Source organism: Arachis duranensis, chromosome 4, assembly GCF_000817695.3.
Source record: "Arachis duranensis cultivar V14167 chromosome 4, aradu.V14167.gnm2.J7QH, whole genome shotgun sequence".
In the NCBI taxonomy this organism is placed as follows: domain Eukaryota; kingdom Viridiplantae; phylum Streptophyta; class Magnoliopsida; order Fabales; family Fabaceae; genus Arachis; species Arachis duranensis.
The window spans coordinates 108,558,718-108,559,287 of NC_029775.3; positions in this window are offsets into that span (position 1 = coordinate 108,558,718).

Below are 570 nucleotides of genomic sequence, written 5' to 3' on the forward strand. Positions count from 1 at the left end.
TCACTGAGAGGATGGGAGGTAGCCACTGACAACGGTGAAACCCTTGCTTAAGCTTGCCATGGAAAGGAGTAAGAAGGATTGGATGAAGACAGTAGGAAAGCAGAGAGACGGAAGGGAAGGCATCTTCATGCGCTTATCTGAAGTTCCTACCAATGAATTACATAAGTATCTCTATCTTTACCTTTGTGTTATTTTCGTTCATCACTATATCCATTTGAGTTTGCCTGACTAAGATTTACAAGATGACCGTAGCTTGCTTCAATACTAACAATCTCCGTGGGATCGACCTTTACTCGCGTAAGGTTTATTACTTGGACGACCCAGTGCACTTGCTGGTTAGTTGTGCGAAGTTGTGTAATGCCATGGTATTGAGCTACCAAGTTTTTGGGGTTCATGACCGGGGATTATGAAAGTTGTGAAAAAGTATTGTTCACAATTTTGCGCACCAAGTTTTTGGCACCGTTGCCGGGGATTGTTCAAGTTTTGAGGAAGCTTTTGGTAACATCAGTGCCAAGATCCGGCAACAACATCAAGTTCTTGGTGTTATTGCCCGGGATTGTTTAGGCTGGA